The following is a 21,427-nucleotide window of genomic DNA, read 5'->3' as shown; positions in this document are numbered from 1 at the left end:
CAGTTTATTAGGTGTGGAAAATGTTACTTTCACAATAATACCAAATTTCTCATGGCAAATAAGTAAAATCTTTAAGAAATGAAAGCCTAATTCACTGTTTCTTAATCTCTTTTGGATTTATGGAATTCTGAGACACAGAAAAAAAAATCTATGGGTCTTTTGACAGAATAGTGCACATGTGGACCCACACACACATTTTTTAATGTAGGTCAGGGGATTTTTAAACTCCTACTCCAGTTAATGGAAGAAACAACCAAATTCACTAATGATTACAGTAAGTACTATATTTACAAGATGATGATATTAACAGGACTTGAAGTAAATTATACAACTTTTAGAATCTGGGAGGACTGTGATGACTGGAGAGATAGGATTTGAAAAAGTGTGGGAATAAAAACCAATCAAGATGGAAGACAGAATTCAGAGATACTTAGGGGCAAAGACAGTCTTTTTCATGTTCTATCCCTGGAGCCAAAAAGCCACCCCTGACATATGAAAGAAAGGTGCAAAATCAACTTTGTTGAAAAAAGCAAAAAGCCACCAACTAAATATTCATTCTTACAGTTCCTTGCCTGATCCTGAATTGTTCTTATACTTCTAAGGTCATGATTCCCCATTAGATTCACCCCCTTCTTATTCCCTACTGCCTCCCACAGGTTCTGAGTAGCCTTTGCATTTCTCCTGTTGGTAGGAATCAACACTGTGGCCATTAGACCACGATCTTTTGTATTAAGACAAAATGGTAGAGCCTAAGTATTTCTGTAAAATGAAATAATACCTTTAGCACTGCATTTAAAATAACAACCTGCCCAAAGGCAAAATTCTCTGCCCCTCCTCACAAGGTGAATCTCTATTTCACATTCTGCATTTGCTCCGTGAGCAGCCCCATCCCCAGACACTGTGAGGGAGAATCGTGAGAATGGGATGAGTGGAGAACCCAGAAGAGACAGGCAGTGGGGGAACAAAGCATATGTGGTGGGACTAGAGAAAACTCGGCCCACAAGTACAGTCATTAAGGATCCGCTGTGTTGGTTATGAAGGTGGAGAAGCAAACTGGATAATGCATTTTGGTATTTTAAAGACAACTGCCACTTCATCCAAAGCCTTTTATTTAAAGAAAGGCATTCTTACAAAGGAGAGAGTTTTGCCTTGGCAGACATACTATTTTGGGTATGTCCGAGGGAATTTATATCCTATGAGTTTAAAGATTAGAGAAATTGTATTTGTATATTTGAAGTAATTACTGGAAAAATACCCCAAATTCTTTGAGATCTTGTGTTATTTAGAATTAAAAGACTTTGGTTTTAAATGCGTGTTAAAAGAAAGTTCCAGAAGTAGAATACATACAGTATTGTATCTCCTAGTATTTTATCTCAAAGTTAATTGGAAAAACATTTACATAGAATCATTCACTTTACAGCAACATAGAAAAACTAATGCTTTGTTGAAAGTTGTCCAGACCCCCCACTGTCACCACCACAACAATTTCAACTTTCAGACAAAAGAGTACCAAGTATAAGTAAGATATGTGATAGTAGTTCTTGGACTGTTGTGAATGTGTACTGGAAGTTAAAATTTTCATGTCCACCAGTTAGAATACATAAAGAGCCTTATAGATAAGATACTCTTCCATAAATTATGGCACAGCATAAAATCAGAAAGAAATCCTGAGCTTGAAATGATCTTGTGTCTGAGGATAAGCACATGTTTTGAGATATGAGACCAGGTTTTTAAAATTTAGATTAGGAGTTCATAAACTAGGGTTAGTGATTGTTCTTGCATGGCACTCCAGCTACGGATGGCTTTCAAAATTTTAAAAGGTTGTACAGAAAACAAAACAACAAGAGATATAGGATAGAGACCACAGTAATTTCCAAACCCCAAAGTATTTATTACCTAGCCATTTACAGAAATACCTTGCCAATTTCAGGTTTAGATTCTAATGGACTAGGGGTTAGCCTTGAGATTCAATTTTGGATTCATTTGGAAATGCCACATTGTTAACAGAGATACCTCTCTTCTTCTGCAGTAATTTGTGCCAGTTTAGAGCCCCAAGAAGATGAAAAACTTATCTAGCAACAAATCAAATTCTCAAATTTCTTATTAATTTAAATTACACTAACTAGATTTGGATTCCTTACCACAAGTAATGCCTTAGAAATAAAGTTGTCCAATGAAAATTTTAGAATTGAAAATGTTTTTGACACATTTTGAAGAAATATGGATCTGAAGTAAAAAATTCAGACTTTCTGGAACCACTGAAAAATTCTTATACCCAACTGTAATATTCTTACTTACGAATTCTTCTTCAGAAAAAGCCATATCTCTCCACATGTTTTTGAATATGCAGCTTCACGTGAAGATATGTTCAGAAATTTTCAAATGTATTTATTCAATAACATAAAATCCTTTTAAAATATTTAATTATCTTGTGATCTAACTCATACAGTCCAGAATTCAAGCCCAAGTAATAAAATTTTGTCATTAAATTGATATTTCTTTTAAATTATATGCATGAAAATATAACTTCTTATGGCATGGTACCAAAAACTAAGATTGGTCTGGCCATGAGCAGTTAAAGATTCCTATATTATAAGCTAATAATATATTTCAGAATGGTATTTACACTGAATAAGAATTAATGAAATAATTTTAACAAAGTTATTTTCTCTTTTAAACAAGTTCGGTTTATGATACAATGTCAAATAGGTATTATTTCTTATAATGTGGAATTATTAATTGTTGTTAGATCTCTACATATGAAAAGTGGTATAAAGAGATAAAAAGTACCATGAAAGGGAAACTAATGAGAATGTGTTCTCATCAACATAATAAAAAAAGCAATATTTTTCTTACAGTGCATGTGAAAATTATTACAACAATTAAAAGAGACAAAATTGCATGTTGGTAAGTCCATTTCATATAAATAAGAAATTCTCCCCATTTGAAAGCTTTTATTAATAAGTAGACTATTTACTCTTTGCCATAATTTTTATTTGAGAGGTTCACTCCAGAAGCCCTGAGAAACAGTAACAATATCCAGATCAAATGCCTAGCTATTTCAAAGTTTTTGAGTAATGAAGTACTGCTATTTCATCTAGGAAAAAATGTGTTTTTGGTAGTCTACTTTGAATCTTTGACAAACTCTACATCAAACAAGGTCAAGCCACAAATAATGCCCAAGATCAACATAAGATCAAGTAAAAATCAATAACTTGTAATATGGATTTGGAAGGATGTGAGTCAATGTAAAAGCTGCAAGATTTTTTTTTCTTCATTCTTTTAAAATGAATACACATCTTCTAGAGTAAAACTCAAAGCAATCTCTTTTAAACCATCTATTCCCAAAGATAAAATACCTCCGAAACAACGAGCCTTTGACATCTGTGACACAGGAGACATGCAGAAGTCATTAAGGGTATCCCGAGGGGGTTCCAACAGTTGCTTCACTTTAGGGTGGGTGTGAGAAGACTTAAAATTAAATTACTTTAAAATAAAGTTAAAGCACTAAGCAATTTCCTGCTTTCGACTCAGTAGGGTTTCCCGTGAGAAAAGAAAGTAGGCAAAAAGTTCAGACAGACAGACAAACATATTTACCCCTAGGTGGAAGGTACAAATTAAATTAGCCTGCTACAAAAGGGAGATGTTTTCTCCTTCTGTTCAGATGTCATGGTAGTGAGGAAACATAGTCTGGGGCCAAGAAAAATGGCACAAATGCATTCATCTGAGCTACCATTCATCCTGATCCAAGGACTAAACAGAACACATAAAAGAACAGCACTGTTGAAGGACTTCCTCTCCCTAGTTACCAAGTTGAGTCTTGCAAAGGAACATGGGAGCAGGGGGTAGGGATCTTTCCAGAACGTTTCAGTGTTGATGGAAGTGTCAGAGGATGTTATGGAGTTAATGACTGAATCTGAAATCACATCAGTGTAATTTCATTCCATATTTCATAGAAAGAGCTGCATTTTATGGTACACAGTATGGTGTGTTTAAAGGTACATTGTGAACTTTCTTTCCCTCTGTAGCTGGAAACCAATATAGGCACTTCCAAAGAGTCAAGTATCTATTATAGTGCCTCATTAATATGCATGTTTTTGGCACTCAGTTTGGTTCAGCTGGTATGCTTTCCAGTATCTCATTCTTTATTTATATGAGACTAGGAGGTGTGACCTATGGAGCCAGTTGGCTGTCATGAATTGGAATATTCATTAAGCCTCATGAATTATGCATTAGACTGCTTATAATACTGAGATCCACATTTGATCTAGCCAGAACTCTCAACTGCTTCCCATTCGATGGAATGATCCACATTTTGGTCAAACTATATATGTGTTCCATATACTGCAGAAAAAGTATTTGTGTATTAGCTACCCAGAAAATCTGAGCGATTTTGCTACTCGTGTCTGACTAAGTAGGTTTCATATTTTTTTCATGTTTGAAGGGCATAGCAGACATGGTTCTCCTCTGACAAACTAGGTTTGAGTAGCATTCTTCTCTACCCTGATTACTATTTCCATCCGTTACTGCCCTTGCCTATAAAAGTCACCAATGACTGGTGAGCAGCCTGGATTTACAATAGATATGTAGCTATCTCCTGGTGATCCACACATAAAAGCAAAGCCAAATATAGGACAGAGAGAGTGCTTTTAAGAATGTCGTTTCTCTTATCTAAAATAAGGAAATCCTTTTACTGATAACCTTACCATTTTTGTTGCTTTTTTTTTTTAATAGATGGGTATATCCAGGCCACATAAAATCCAATTTGCTGATGTCATTAGATTATTATCAAAATTCAAAAATAGAACTTATTAGTTAGGTATTAAATATTGCAGTATTTAAAATATATGCATCAGTAGTAAATTTGGGTCTTTAAATACCCACCTTTTGAAACAGAAAGATAGAAACAGCTGAAAAGATCAGCTGGTAAAGATAATAATATGTTCTCTTGAACATATATCAGCAACCTCAAGTGCTAAAGGCATTTCACTTTTTTAGATTCATAGTACAAGCTACCTGAGTTAAGATTTCTCCCCCTAAGAAAAACCTATTCTTAAGTAAAAATAAGGTTTTTTTATAGCATCGATCTCAAATCTTTGATAACCATTCACTTACAAAAGTTTCTACTCTCTCTTCCTGAGACCTGTCTTGGAAAGATCTCCTATTCAGGGAAGTAATTACTACCAGTTAAAGTCTAAAACAGAATTTGAATTTAGTCTATTCTATTTGCTATATTCTGGAAGACTAAATGAAAGAATCTATAGCCAGCTCTACAAAAGGTCATGGGTGAGTCCTGGGTAAAATAGCATTGTTTACAGATTTTTTAGTGAAGAGATTAGCTGTCATTTATTTTCACATACCTAACTGAGGAGCTTTAGTGGTTCCCAGCAAGAGTGTGTTCTCGTCTCTTTCTTAGCCTGTCACATCCTTGTCAGTTTCAATAAAATTACTTACCTGAATTATGCAAATGAGGTTTTGTTATGTCCAGCTCCCATTATTGTTCATCTCCACTACAGCTGAAAATTCTAGCGGACCCCTTGCTTACACTGTCTGATTCCAGGACTCCTTAGGTCAAGACCTTTCAACCTCAGAGCTTGACTTATGCCACAACCATTTGACAAATCGCCCAGACCCTCACAAAAGCCGGTTGAGCTCCAGAGTGGCTGCTCTCTCTATACATCACTGTTTCTCTGTTTTGACATTTCCTTCTCACTTTTCCTCTCAGTAATTAGACAAAGGGAGAAAAAGACATTTGTGTTCAAAGAATGCTTTCATTTAGGACTGTGATAAATGGCTCCCCTTTCCAAGAAGCTGCGATCCCACTGCGGGACAGAAGGTTCCTTCACAAGGGGGCCTGGACAGCGGAGGCCGCCCACCAAAGCCTTCCCGGACGTCAGCTTTGGCTCTAAAAAGGCTGCACAGAGTGTCCAATGATCTTATCTGTGTTTTCAGTAAAACCAAAAAAGGGAAAACGTGGCATAAACTACCCATGTTAAAGCTATCAGAGTTGTAAACATTAGGACATTAAGTATTCCTAGGAATGTTTGGTGTTGGCAAACAAATTTAGAATACAAAGGCATTATTTTTTTCTATTTTATTATATTTTTGATATTTTATCATATTTTAATGTCACCTTAGTACCTTTTATTTTATTATATTTTTCATATTTTATTGTATTTTTTAATGTCACCTTAGTACCATGAAGAAGTCTCTGTTCAAGTATTAAATTTCAGATTATCATATGTCCCACTCCCCACTATGTTTCATACATCGTCTTGAAAAAGAATGAATTAACAGAGCGATCAGAGAGCTCACATTTTAGTGGCCCATGACAAATTTGGAATATTTGTGGGGATGTTTGATCATATTCTTTTAAAAATAAAATACAACTCTATCATGTCGCAAAAGGGAAAACTGGCATTGTAATAAAAAAAATTTTTAATAGAGAGTAATTTATGTCAACCATGTTTTCATAAGCTTCTTTCACAGTAATGAGTTAATGTTTATTGTTCCACTGGGGAAGAAAGATTGCCAAACATGCAAAATAATTGGAACTGCATGTGACTCAACTGTTGAGAGTTTCGGTGAAGAATTAGCATGTTCCTGTTCATGCTATAGTTAATCTGTCGCCTTTGCTCATGGTAGTGCATTAATTAGAAAATCACCAAATGACATTCCCAAATGAGGCAAATTACCTCTATGATCTGATATCCTACTTGATTAAATAAACCAACAAATTTACTTTTGAAGTTTAAGGTATGATATGTAACTTTATTTATAATTGAAGGGGAGAAAAATCAAGAAAATGTGGGATTTTTAAAAATATTCATTAAAAGTTGGCATATGGCATTTATCTGATTCATTTAGACTCATTTAACTTAGCCTTGTGAACTTAGGACAGTTTAAATATTTGCAAGAGAGAATTATTTTTATATCATATGAATTTTAGTAATTAATAGATCTTACTTCTTACAGTAGATCTTAAATAGTACCTACTAATGGATTTATAGTAACTGTTTTTAATAAAAAGGAAACTTGGCATATGATTTTTAAAAGACAATGTCAATTTATGTAAACAAACTATTTATGATATCTTCCTCCTGGGTTTAGCTGGGGGAGCTAAAACAATGTAAGAGGAAAAGTATGTCAGAGCTCCTATCTCCAAAGTCAAAACCAAGCCAAAGAAGTAATCAGTTTCATTTGGATTTTTATTGAAATCTTTGTGAGGGAACAGGGTCTTTAGATATTTCCCATGTAAAAGGCACTAGACCAGGCAGCATGTTATACTTGAAATAATGTACCCTCGAGCCTAAAGACCATCATGCATTCCACTTCAAAGATCTTTTCCAACATGAGGGAATGCATTTAGTGAGAAAGGGAAGCCATGGGAACTCATTTGGTAAACTTTAACTGATCAGTATATGCTCAGTTTCTGGTTTCCATTCATTCTGTGGATTGAAGAGAGCACAGGTGAACCTGCCAATGCAGAATGGAAAATGAATATCAGTAAAACCTCCCAGATCCAATATTTAAAGAGGAGCATAGCTTAATGTGAAAGAGAGTTCACTGTCTTTGATAAATAGGAAGTAATAATTAGATATATACGTTCTCATAACAGTACAAAGAACTAGAACTTTAAGTGTAAGGATATCCTTAACTGGAACTGTGTATGTGTTATTAACTGATTCTAAAGACTTCTGGGACATCTCTTTTGACTAGATTTTATATGCTCTAATATCAATACACTCAAGTTTTTTTTTAAAGTTTGCTCTATTATTTTTAGTGACTTACTATATGCTTCCACATGAGTTCTGTCAACAAAGTAGATCTTTATTTTTAAAGCAAAAATGCCTGCTTTTTCTGATGGATCATAATAAAATTATTTTCTCTCTTAATTTTAAAGAAGGAATATATGATTTAATTCTTTATTTAACATGATGATCTCTTTCAAAAGATGGTCATGATTTTTCAGAGAAGTCATAGCCAAAATTTATCTACTCCCTAAGTATGCCATTTCCTAAGATGCCATTTCCTTAAAGGCAGTGATAATATTATATTTCCTAAATACTCAGTAAATGTTCATCAAAGATTAATTTTAACTTAACAACTATTATATGTTACTCATTTCTGCTCCTGGGAAGCTCACAGTCTAAAAATAAAAACAAAAACAGAAACAGCATGCAAAATAATGATAAAACAAAGAAGGAAGCTCAAATGATACCTGAACAATGATAAGAAATTACTTACCATGATGATTATCAGAGTAGTTGGTAGAAAGGAAACATACCTATCATGGACTATGAAGTACCTACTAAATTCTACTTGTTAACCTAATGAAATAATATTCTGGCCTTAGTTTAGATGCCCCTCTAAAATTTTAGTTGAATTTTCCATGATCCTGAACAACTATTTGTGTGGTTCCAAGTATGATGGAATCTTACAGAAGTCAGGAATTTCCTTACCTAACTTTGAAAAGATGATCCCTCATTTATCAGTCAGGAAGTGACTAAAGAAAGTGTTTGACCTATAGCTATGTTGCCACCACCTATTTACTTACCCTTTTAACCAGGTCCTCCTATCCAATAATTGATTGTATAGGAGAGCCAAAAACAGTTCTTTCTGGAGTCTCCACAGCAGAATAGAACATGCCCTCTCTATGGAGGTTTATGGTTTGAAATAAGAGACTGCATTTGATTTTGAAACTTAGCTATGATAAGGGTTTCCAATTTCCATTCAAGAATAGAAAATTATATAAATTTGATTTATTGTAGCAACTGCTTTTTATACCTTTCCTTCTCCATATAGTGGGTTTTAGAATACTTACAAAAATAATTCTTGGTTTTGTTTTGTTTTGTTTTAATATATAGGGGAAAAGTCATTATTGTCCTTCCCCTGTTCTTCCAGAAAGAACAACCTGTTCTTCCTGCCCTCTCAGTCCCCATTTCAGTCGTTGGCACTATCTTCTCCCTTGTTATCAAAATCACAGAAGCCAGGAACTCATTTGGATTTTTATTAATTCCTATATGCTCTCACATATACTGTATACATACACAATATGTACGCCTTGGTAACATACCTATTTGTGCCTTAGTTCACCCCCTCATCACTGCTTTTACCCAGACCCTCCTAATTCTCATCTCCACAAATGTCCTAGCCCCTTGCCCAGCTTGCCACTGTCTCAGACGTTCCACCTCATCCTCCCCTCTCTGGTAGGAGTCTTCAGTATAAAATGCAAATCCAAATATATGATAGTTTGGTATCATTCAATAGCTCCCACATAGATTTCAGGATAAAATCAAATGCCTTAGCAGAGCCAACCTCTCCACAGCACATTCACACACTGCCTCATGGATCCTTCATGCTTTCACAGGGTATCCCAATGGCTCTTCCACTTCCTCAATCTCCACTTTACCTACTTCAAAACTACTCTTGATTCCATCAGCTTGTCCCAGAACATTCCTCAACCAGGTGTCTGCTTTATCTGCCTTTCTGTGCTCTTAGCACTCTGCTCATTTATTTGTCCTAGTTCCTCTCTCTTTATGCCACTAGACCTTGAACTCTTCCAATACAGCAAATGTATTCCACTTTGTTTCTTTCAGTTGCCTAGAATTTATTTAGCTTTTGATTAATATCCAACAAATAAAGAGCTTTCCAAAACAGAGAAATGAAGCCTTATGAAGTTTTGGATGATTGAATATTTTGTTTCCAATAAGAACAAGGGAAAATGTAAGAAAAAATGACAAGAGTAGAAATAATAATGGTGTAAATCTAGCATGTATCACTGAGGCTACACATTACATTCAGAAGAAAATTAAAATTAGTGGATACAGATTTTCAGTTTCAGCTCAAATGAATAAAGAGCTTAGAACACATCACCCCATCCAGGCAAAAAAAAAAAAAAAAGTTGGCCAATCTGAAAATCAATGATTTTTCCTGGACTTTTCAGAGCACTGAGGTTGCAGGGCAAAATGTCATCCTAAAATCAAAAGAGCAAGAACATCTTGAGATACAACAACCAAGATGTATTTTTTGAACTATAAGCTGGTAGGAACTCTTAATGATTAATTTGTACAAACTGAATTTGGACTGTACGATAGTAAGAAACTGCTAAACACTACAATGTCAAAGAAGCCTTCATACATTCATGGACTTAACTACCAAGAACCCTATCAGGTTCTCATAGTGAAGATCTATAAAGATAGGCCCATTGGTTTCAGGCAGAAAGACTTTGCCAGAACTTTGTCCCTGTTCTTTATACTCCTTTCTACTCCTGTTCCCTATAGCTTTTCTGCTTTACTAAGGAGGAAAGCAAACAAACAAACAAACAAAAAAAACAAAAAACAAAACCAAAAAAAAAACTATATTCAGTAGGCATCAGGGCTTCAAGGGAAAAGAATAGAAAGTTTGCAGTCAGAAAGGAGACCAGAGGGGAGGTAGAGGAGTGAGACAACTCGAGACACAGGTTTGATGGTCATAGCCAAAAGACTAAGGTCCATGGGAACATGGATATTTAATTGGAAGACAGCAGAATGTTTTCCTTCCCTCATATCCTCCCACCATACCAAGAGGGCTCCAATATAATAATGGTGGATTATAGCTGAAAAAGCTGCAAAGCACTGGATTCCTCTATAGAGAAGTATGGGCAAAGCTCAAAGTCTAGAATGAAGAAAAAATAAAGGCAAGAAAGAGATTTTAAACCTCTGGTACCTATAACTACAACAATCATTAAAGACAGCCAAATTCCTAGCGAGATGTCCATAAATCCTTGCAATGAAGGCCTGTTTACCTCAGTTGCTTTTATCCAATGCAATATGCCTGGCTTAAAAAAAAAAAAATTACAAGGTATGACAAAAATAATGAAGAAAACACAGTGTGAAGAGAGAAAGCAATCATCGGAACCAGACTTAGAAATGACACAGATGTTGGGATTATCAGAATTTTAAAATAATTATGACTAATATGTTGAGAGCTATAATAGAAAAAAAACCAGCATTCAAAAACAGGTGGTTTATGTAAGCAGAGAGATGGAAACTCTAAGGAAGAATTCAAAAGAAATGCTAGAATTAAAAACATAGTAAAAAATGAAGCATGCCTTTAATGGACTCATTAGTAGATCAGCATGCCAAGTAAAGAATCAGTGAACTTGAGGATAGCTCAAGAACCCAAAATGCAAAGAAAAACGTGAATGAAAACAAACAAATGAGACATCCAAGAACTCTGGGACAGTTTCAAAAAGTATATCAAATACCTACTTGGAGTATCTCTAATGGAGAAGAAAGACAAAACAAAGGAGGAGAAATATTTAAATTAAAATTGTCAGGATTTAGGACAGAACTTAAAACACAGATTAAAGCAAAACAAACAAAAAAAAAACCTACCTAGACATATCACAGTCAAACTGCAATAAATGGAAGACCAAAAAAAAAAAAAAAAAACCACCAAAAAACAAAAACTTGAACAAAACCAGAGGAAAAGGGTGCCTGGGTGGCTCAGTGCTCAGGTCATGATCCCAGGGTCTTGGGATCTAGCCCCGCATTGGGCTCTCTGCTCCACAGGGAGCCTGCTTCCTCCTCTCTCTATCCCCGGTCTGTCTACTTGTGATCTCTGTCAAATAAATTAAAAATATATTAAAAAAAAAAAAAACAGAGGAAAAGACACCTTATCTAGAGAGAAATAACAAGAAGATTTATAGTAGAATTTCCACCAGAATTCATGAAAAGAAGACTGTGACCTGAAATATTTAAAGATCAATGGAATAGAATAGAGAGTCCAGAAATAGATTTACACAAATATGGTCAAGTGACGTTGGACAAGGGTACAACTTGATGGAGAAAAGACACTCTTTTCAAAAAATGATCCTGGGGGCGCCTGGGTGGCTCAGTGGGTTAAAGCCTCTGCCTTCGGCTCAGGTCATGATCTCCGGGTTTTAGGATCGAGCCCCACATAGGGCTCTCTGCTGGGCAGGGAGCCTGCTTCACCCTGCCCTGCTCCCCGCACCTCTCTTTGCCTGCCTCTCTGCCTACTGGTGATCTCTCTGTCAAATAAATAAATAAAATCTTTTAAGAAAAAATAAAAAATGGTCCTGGAACATAGGACACTCATACACACAATTGTACCTAGATAGAGACCTCATACCTTTCTCAAAAATAGCCTCGTGGTGGATTGTAAAAGTAAATGTAAAATCCAAGGCAGTGAAACTTCTGGAAGAACACATGGGTGAAAATCTAGGTGACCTTGGATTTGGCGATGAGTGTTCGGACGCAGCACCAAAAAGCACGCCTCATGAAAGGAAGTATCAATCAGTTATAGTTTATTGAAATTGAAAACTTCCCTTTGAAAAGTAGTATTGGAAGTATGAGGGAACAGGCCATATCTTGGAGGAACATTTACAAAACATAAATCTGATTGTCGCAGAATAGAATACAAGAATGGGAGAAAAGCTGAATGGAAAAACGGGCATGAGATCTGAGACACCTCACTGGAGAGAACACAGAGATGGTGGATAAGGATATGAAAGCATAATCCACATAATTTGTCACAGGAGAAGCCAAACTCCATTCCTGGATGAGTTCTTGAAAAAAAAAAAAAAAAAAAAAAAAAAAAAAAAAAAAAGAACAATAGGTAAAAACCAAGAGAATCGGAATAAGGTCTGTCCTTTAGTTAATAAATACCAATATTGGTTCATCACTTGTGACACATATATCATACTAATACAAGATGTTCATAATAGGGGAAATCGGGTCTGATGTATGTGGGAAAAACTCTCTGTACTATCTTTGCAATCATTCCACAAATAAGAAACTATTCTAAAGTAAAAATTTTATTAAAAATAGCTATATAACTGGATACACATCCTTCAAGTTCAGACGTATACATGGATAATAAGGAGAATTTCAAAGTCACTTTCAACCCTGTATGTGCCTTATTTTTACACATGATCATTTTTAACATACACTATAATTCATGATTCAGTTAGCAAATGCTTCAAAGGCTCTTCAACAATTCCTAGCATACAGTTTGACCTTTAAGATTTTCATACATTTTGCCATAAGAAAAAATGTTTCCTTGTAATGAGCTTGATCTTCTGCTGTACTGCCTATGACTGTGACTAACAAGGGCTGACAAGGAAGCGTTCTCTACCCCTCTCCCTTCCCTGGCACCAACCTGTCAGCCCAAGCAAGGTCTGCCTCTCTCCCACTGCTCACCCCAAGTGAGGTTCCATGGTGAAGTAGTACATGGAATCCCTCCCGGGGAGCACGGTTGAGGCAAAGCCCCAGATAAGTCAGCAAATGGGCATCGTCCTACAACACCTGCCTCTACCCTGTGCTCTGGAAAAACAAGTCTGCATCACCACCCTGGACAATACTGACATTGGGTTTCAGCAAGGGAACTCTAGGAAAAATCAAAGTGGAGTAAGGCATCACGTAGGAACAAAGTTTCCCCATTTGCTAAATAATCAGACTTGAAAAGGTCCCTCACTTCATCTCCTAATGAGAACAGACCCTAAGCCCAAGTCAGATGTTCATCACAGACTCCACTATGCAAGGTCAGTATGATCCAGCCTCTAAATTACTCAACTGAGATGCAGGTGCTAACTACTCCTGGAGTCACCAGCTCCCAGAACAAAATGTTCCTCGCCATATCCAGACCCTGTGTTCTCCTCCTCACTGGGGACAAAAGGAGGTCAGAAGAGGCCCCTGGGCGGGGGGCAAGAGTGGGAAAGTGATGTGTACAGTCTTCCCCTGGCAAATATTCATTTTTATGAGTTGGAAGCCTCCGGCTCCCTCCCTTGAATCAGGGTCTGCTGCAGCTCAGGCTACTGTACGATGTATTTGTCTTCGCCTGCACATTATTATTTTATTGTTATGACTCTCATTCCTTCCTAACTGTGAGCCAATGAGCAGAATTATTTTTATTTACTTTGATTTTTTGGATGCTTGAATATATTACTTCAATATAGTTTATAATCCCTATAATAGCACATAATGGTTATACGTTAGACATTTAAAAGCAATTGGGCACATTCAATATGCTTGTGACATATAACTTTATAATGCCCTATCTCTTTCTGTATTAAATGTTTCATGTTAATAAATTCTAGCCTATTTTGTGTGTTTCGTATTTGAGCGTATAAACTCATAAAAATAATAACTGACATGAATTTTTCTGGTAAACTTACAGTGTGAAAATGTAATGGAGAACAGTTGATACCAGAGGTAAAGCTGTATAATCAAGGAAATCAAGTAGAACAGAAAGATATCCTAAAATTCAAATTCAATAGGATTCTGATCCAAAAACAACGTCTTGGAGATGCAACTTTTCTTAGTGCCAAGGAAGCAATCCATTTTAGACTATGGTCACGGGTGGTCTGTGTGCAGATGAACCATCATCTGTTTGACCCAGACTCCTGACCAAGAGCAATTTTCATTGTAGATTGTATAATGTCATAGTTGCAATGTCATCTGCGTGGCTAACACAACAGTCTTCCAAAGACCTGGGCTCTGCCTTACAGAAGCGCTACCGTCTCTCTGTTTGACAGGTCTAAAGAGAAAAATGAATGACTAAAAATGATGGAGCACTATGACATGACATCATCCTCAGAGGTGACCCAAGTTGCAGAGGTAGATCAGAGCTTGTATCCCTGGCAAACATTATCACCGACTGATGCAGCAGTTCCTATCATCCTGCCAGACATGTAGTGGGTAATGGAGACAAGGCATGCTAGCAGCGGGAGGAAGGGGTCAATCAGCCTTGGAAGTCATTTCAAGGAGATCAGACTTTCCTTTTTTTTCCCAGAAGAAACTCATGTCTCAGTGTACACATGTAAGGAAAGTAGAGTGTGAAACTGAGAAAGAAGGCACTTAAATAAAGTGGCCCAAAGGGTTTCAGGAATTTAATAAGTATAATTTCCATAGCTTTAGGTTCAATCCCTTGTGCCTGCCCAAGCTAATCCTTTATTTTTGTGCAGAAAGATACTCAGTAGCTTCTCTCTCTGATTCCTCATTACATATATTCATCCAGTAACAACATTCCTTTTCTCCAAACCTAGGCTGATTCATGAGAAGAAAACAATTTTCTATCAGATTCTTCTGCAGGTAATGGCCAACTTGAGTCCAATGTGGTAATTGTGTTTCTGACTCAGACTTTTTTTTTTCCCCCTCTCCTGAAATAACTTCATTCCTTCTCTCTTTTATTTTCCCTTCCATGTAAGTTCCTCAGCACTGTGTGTAAGGAAAATAGTACCAATACTATATCAATTATCTGTAATAAAAGAGTAGTTAGCTTTCAGTAGGCACTCAAAAACCATTGTTCCCTGACACAACAGATATCCATTTTATAATAGTTTGATGTGAGTTAACTGGACTTTTAAAAACTATGCTAGCTAAAATCTCCTTGGTTAACTTCTGAAGCAGAGTTACATCATTATTGAACTTTAATAGCAATTTCCCAGTGATACCACACAATTTTAATGGAATCTTAAACATATACTTTTCTTAGTTCTTTTTCTATTGAAAAAGGAGGCTAACTTACACTGCTACTGGAGTATGTGGGGTCAAAAGATAAATGTAAGATAAAAAAATGATAGAGAATTAGTTCTAAATTGAATTTTTTTTACACTTTCAAACTTGTTGCTTTGGAAACTATGAATTATTTAATCAAGAAAGTCATGTTTTTACCCAATTAAATCATACTGAAAAGAAAGAGATAATTTGACAAAATAACTTTCCCTCAAAAAAATTGAAGTAAAAGAAATAAAGTCCTTTTATAAATACAGAACAAATTCTCACTTTTTTGAATAATGGCCATTTTCTTATGATTTTAAAAGGGGCAGCAATACTTTTCTATTTAATAAAATTTAACTACATACACATTTTTAAAATTTAAATTACAGGTAATATTTTAAAAGGAACATTAACATTTAGAGCTGCACATGTTAATCTTCTATAAAGAATAAGTGGAGATGTTTAAAAACTACTAAAATATGAATCAGCAATAATGACAATGGCATACATATGCCTGAAATAAGAAAATAAATGTACTGGATGGTTATAAAATAACAATTTGAAAAAATTGTATCTGTAGGGCCAAATACCATAGTAAAGCAACACTAGACTTAGCTAAAAATCCAAGTTTACTCCTAACCCCAACTGGTTTACTATGTGATGTGAGAAAGTCACATGATTTGTCTAGACCTCAGTTTCTTAATCTTGAAGAACTGATAAAAACTTCTATATTCCTTTTTTCCTTCTACATTTTGGGAAATTAGGCATTCATTTTCATTATTTTAATGGCTATCTTCAAAGATATCTTGAAGATAAAATACCAACTGATATTTACCCAGAAGACATCAGAATACAGTCCTGATGGCATGTAGATATTATCCTTTTTCATTGGTCAGTGTCCCTTCATGATTAGCTGTTGTCCAGATCATTTTCATTGTTCAATGTTTTGAATTATTGCCTTAAATATTTACCATGCCTTTTTACTCCAAATCCATATTTTTTTTTTAAGATTTTATTTACTTGACAGAGAGAGATCACAAGTAGGCAGAGAGGCAGGCAGAGAGAGAGAGAGAGGGGAGGAAGCAGGCTCCCAGTGGAACAGAGAGCCCGATGCGGGGCTCGATCCCAGAACCCTGGAATCATGACCTGAACTGAAGGCAGAGGCTTTAACCCACTGAGCCACCCAGGCGCCCCCCACCAAATCCATCATTAACAATATATCTAACCTATTTTTCAAACATTATCAAGAACATGGAAAAATCTAATTCAATCTTTTCTTTCTAGCTTCTACATCATTATTTGACATTTAAGTCCCAAATCTATTTTAACCTCCCACCATCCAAAAATAGATTTATCTTCTGACAAGATTGATAATATATTTTTAAATTAATTTTCTCATTGTTGCTTTTATTATTTTCATTCCATCCTCTGTGGTTGATTTTCTTCTTACTAAAATGTATTCTTTTAAAGTTCTCTCAGCATGCGTCTGGGGTATAAATGCCCTATCTTTCAGGTCTGAAAAAAATCTTCAGATTGCCATCATTCTTACATGGTAATTTGGCTGGGCATAGAAATCCGTGCAAAAAATCACTTTCCGTAAACCTTTTGAAGACGTTAATCTACTACATTTTGAGAATAAGTTCCACGCATTTGCAAGTAATCTGTATTTTTTGTTTGCATTGAAGATTTTCTCTTTATCATTGATGTTATGCAGCTTCAGTACTGTATGTCTTCATGTGGACTTGTGTTTAATGATGTCTGAACTCGTCACTATGTCTTCATAAATTTTGGATTTGATTGTTCAGACCTTATTATTTTGAATACTTCCCCTCTACATTTTTTTCTCTGTCTGAAACTCCACTGAGTGTATAGTGAACTTTTTCAATTCATCTGGCATATTTCTTTAATGATCTCTCATTTTTCATCTATTCATTTCTCTATTCCCCATTTTGGGTTTTTCCACAAATGAACTTTCCACATCACTAATCTTCTCTTCAGCTCTGTCTAGACCCATCCATATAGTTTTGACTTTTAATCAACTATGCTGTTAATTTATAGAAATTGTTTGTTTTTATGTTTGTTTTTTAAATGTTCCTAGTTTGTTTGTTTGTTTGTTTGTTTTTTAATATACAACCTGGGAAAGGCTATCTAATATTGGTGTTCTGGAATAAAGGGATAATTGTTGTCCTACACCTTACTTTTTCCTCCAATAACTGTATCATTAATAAGGCCATAGTTTTAATCTATTTAGGTCCTTAATTAGGTCCCAGTATGTTTTTCAATAAAATCGATTACATCTAGAAAGCGTAGAAAAATATGAGTCTTAATCAAAAATGCCTGCATGAAACAATGCAAATAGCATAAGGAAGTAGAGCTAACCATTGGAAACTACATCAGATTGGGGAGAAAATGGCCAGTATAAAGCAAATAGCTGCTTCTCAGCTGCAGCCAATTTTTGCCATGTGGAGTGTAGACCTACAGTTGCCAGATTTTCTTTTTCAAGAGAATTCAAATATCTTGTTTTTTCCAATGAACTCTCTCCAAATCTCAGCGTGAAATGAATTCATTTTTAGAATGTTTCTGGTGACCACAAAATATGTCTTTTGGCCATATTTGTAAGAAAAGATTTGGGGATCAGACATCTTGATTGAGATTTCAGCTTTTGAAAAACAATTTCCTTAACTTATCTAAGCATTAGTTTCCCTATCTGTAAAATGGAGATCATGAACTCTTATGATAATTAAAGAAGGAAAAGACAGTAATGCATCTTAAAGAGTACGAATACACAGTAGAAGTCACTAAATAAAGTTCAAGAGCTGAATAAAGTTCTTGAGGATTGTGGATATTAAACTGTATTCCCAGTAGGCAATCCAGAGTGGTACTTATTAGTACTACTTATTAGTGGTACCTACTAATAATTCAACAACTGTTAGGTGAATGAATGATTACTGTTAGTTGAATAAGTTTTAGTTTACAAACTTGATTGCATTCCACATGTATTAAATATATTGTACTACAGTGTTAGCTGATACTTTTCATAGAGTTTGTGAAATTACTGTAACACATAAGTAGTTATGAATAAGTTCACTAAACTTGATAAGCTAGTCCCTGGAAAAAGTTAGACAAAATTATACATTGCAGAAAGCATTAGATCTCAGTAGTTTTATTTACTAGTATCCTTTACATACAATAATATATAAAATAGTTTATGTGTACAAAGATTCCAGGATCTAGATTCTCAAAAGAGAGGACAGACAGAGAAATAAAACTGAAATAAAACTGACATAGTAGACCATTTCCCTGGTTCAAAGGGGCTCATGGTTTGGTAAAAGAGAAAATAAAACACATATAATACAAAGGGAAAAAAGAAAGTATGTTTACAGGGAAGAAAAGGGTTGGTTAAGGCACAAATTGTGGATAAACATCTCAAAGTCTCCAAATAATGAACTGATTTTCTGAAAAATCCTCTTTTAAGTCCTCCTCCATGTGTATGGTTGTCGGAAACATACACTAATTAAATCTCAAGGCTGAGGAACAGGCTGCTGTTAAGGGAGTCTTTTAAATCTTAGCTTAGCTTCATTGCTGAAGATGTTTCTAAACCTAAGTTCTAGGTTTGGAATTCGGGAATATTTGGAGACTCATTCATTTTCTTAGATTGGCTCTATTTTGAATTGCTATTCATTTGTGTTATAGTAAAAAGAAGCACATTTTACTTTAGTTCTTGCCTCAGTAAAATTTTGAAGTTCAGTTGTCAAGTTCTACCATCTCTTCACATGTTTAAGTACGTATTTGGTAAATTTAAAAATGAGAGCCCTGGGATGAGCCAGGGCTCTCCCCAGATGGTCTAGTCTTCTCAGAAGTAGGCCACTCTCCTAGATTCTTCTGGCGTGTGGCTTTGCTGAATGCCCTGAGAGGAATTTGGACACTATCAGCATGCCTTCTCTACAGTAGCAAGAAACTAAATTAATAAATTTTACTTTGCAAAGGGTCTGTGTCATTTTCTTAACTTATGAAAATTAGTTTGTATTGTTTCATTTCTCTTTCAAAACTTTGGCCCAAAATATATATAATTGCCAACAATTTTGTAATGTAGATGGCTAAATGAAAATAAGAAATAAATACATTTTCTCTACCCATAGCTATGTGTTGAGCTTCCATCTGTTTGCCTTTTGTTTTTGTTTATGTGAAGCTTTACATTTTGCCATCAATATGTTGTGTTGTGTTAACTGGTAAGCTGAGACAAAGATAATAAATTACACATTTTCACTGACATTTTAGTTGACTGACTACTAAAATCTGATGTGAAAATTCAGCAAGGATGTAATAGATTTAATAGTTTGTATTAAACGTGTTTTCTGAGCACAAACTCCTACAAGGAAAGAACTGGTAATTTCTTCAAGGACAAAGACCTAAATGACAGATGTCTCTGTCATAACCAAGAAGTGGGTACATTCACGATATAAGAAGACCAGCTTCCAGAGAAGACTTATCCTCATTATTGCTTTTCATTCTACTCTCTATGGAAAATGCCTCCAGCTGATGATTTTCTAAGTACTTGAGCTAGTAGAAGGGTTTCCAATACCTTCCCATTAAAGTGGGCCATAAGAGGAAGAAATGATGCAAGGAGCTGGTAACACATAGAGAATGAAGTTTTATGCATACGATGACAAGCAGATTTACATGTTTCAGAGATTTATACAGGAGGCAACTAATTCTCTATATAAATATTTTTATACAGTATAGCAGGTAACAGACACAGTTTATTGTGGATGTACTAGTTGCCATATTTGTAGAGACGCATCATCATCTTCTTTAGGCTTTTTATCAGCATGGATTTGTTCTGCAGCTTTAACACTAGGTATGGGCCATTTTAAGTCCAGATTTTTAAAAAACATGTTAAACCTTATTGTAGTCAAGGAATGATATTATCAAAATAGTGTCATTGCCTTCCACAAAAGAATGAAACCACTTGAATGCACAGGGCACTGTAGAAAGGCTTCCCAGACAGATGACACCCGTCAACTCATCTAAGTTTTTTCAATTACAGGGTCTCCCCCACCACTTTTTCATTTTTTGTTCTTTTTTTATTGTTCTCCATACTGCAAATATTTTTGAACTCTAATTATATTATGTTTATTAAGTAAAAGTCGATTTATGATTTCATGGTATCTTTGTTAATAATCATATAGAGAGAGACATCTTCTGTCATTCTGATCCTTGCACTGCACTGGACTACTACAATTCCAGCCAAAGTGTCAATTAAGCAATCTCAAACCATCTTAAATTTGATATATGTTCAATTTTTATTTGACCTTAAATATATATGTACATGTGTTAAATATAGGCTTATACACCATTTTTGTAGACCTTCTAGGCAATGCTGATTCCAAGTTACTTTAGATCTAATTCAGATTCACAGGACCCTTAGCACTTGTTTATAAAGGACACTTCTCTCAAGGGAGAAGAATCTGCCAAAGGGAATAACACTCAAAGGGAAATTTTACATGTATGTGCTGAAACCATACATATACATGTCAAAAACAACCAAAAATCTATGAATAATCTAAAAACAATACCAGGGAACCAAAAATTGGCCATGATTTTAAAACATTTTACAGCAGTCAAACAAAAAATGTCTAGAAAGGGTTAGGCCTCACGATAATCAGTTAATGCAATGCAATGCTTGTAACCACTCCACACAAACAGGCTTAGATATTATTTTTCACCAAGAAAATAAACACTTGTCTTTGGACTGACTCCCATGTGGCAGAAGCAGAGCAAGGCATTTACCGCTATTCTGCAGCTCTTTGAAAAATCAATCAGAAAGAGAGACTCTGTAGAAGACCCATCTTCTTCTTGTTTCTCTGATATGTTGCACTCAAAATGAACTAAAGTAAAAGCAGAAAATGAAAGAGGCACACAGA

The 21,427-nt window shown here is 35.3% G+C and overlaps 1 protein-coding gene across 1 annotated transcript in view; it reads right to left on the bottom strand.

Moving 5' to 3' along the window:
• Positions 1 to 7,190: 7,190 nt before the first annotated feature.
• The window catches only part of LOC309861221 (uncharacterized protein), a 535,944-nt gene continuing 521,707 nt past the window's right edge, over positions 7,191 to 21,427 (bottom strand). Inside the window, exon 15 of the mRNA XM_082723973.1 lies at positions 7,191 to 7,476. The gene's annotated coding sequence lies outside the window, so the exon portion shown is untranslated. The remainder of the gene's footprint in view (positions 7,477 to 21,427) is intronic.

This window comes from Mustela nivalis, assembly GCF_964662115.1.
Source record: "Mustela nivalis genome assembly, chromosome: 3".
NCBI lineage: Eukaryota > Metazoa > Chordata > Mammalia > Carnivora > Mustelidae > Mustela > Mustela nivalis.
This window is presented reverse-complemented; position numbering and strand designations above follow the sequence as displayed.